Source organism: Pseudophryne corroboree, chromosome 3, assembly GCF_028390025.1.
Source record: "Pseudophryne corroboree isolate aPseCor3 chromosome 3, aPseCor3.hap2, whole genome shotgun sequence".
NCBI lineage: Eukaryota > Metazoa > Chordata > Amphibia > Anura > Myobatrachidae > Pseudophryne > Pseudophryne corroboree.
The window spans coordinates 352449845-352450198 of record NC_086446.1 but is presented as its reverse complement, the minus strand read 5'-3'; the positions used below and the strand labels follow the sequence as shown (position 1 = coordinate 352450198).

At 40.4% G+C, this 354-nt stretch overlaps 1 pseudogene; it reads right to left on the bottom strand.

The window, feature by feature from the left end:
- Positions 1 to 235: 235 nt before the first annotated feature.
- On the bottom strand, positions 236 to 354 carry LOC134894633 (5S ribosomal RNA; annotated as a pseudogene).

Below are 354 nucleotides of genomic sequence, written 5' to 3'. Positions count from 1 at the left end.
TTGATTTCTGTGTTGATATATATTAGAGGTGAGGTTTGTGTGAATTGATATTGAAGAACAAAATGGAATTTAGAAATCAGAAAGACAGAAAGAATACCAGAGACTTCTGCTTTCGCTCATCTGTTGCCATCGAATGAGCAATGAGAGAGTGTCATATGCCTAATTTGTTTGGTATTGAAAAAAGTATAGTACACTTCTGCTTTCCCAGGTATATTGATAGTTCAGCCTATATGTGGTTCTACAGTACCCGATATTCCCAGAAGGTCCCCCTTTCTGGTACTGATCAGGCCCAACACTGCTTGGCTTCCAAGATCAATTGGGATCGGGCATATCCAGTGTGGTGTGACTGTAGGT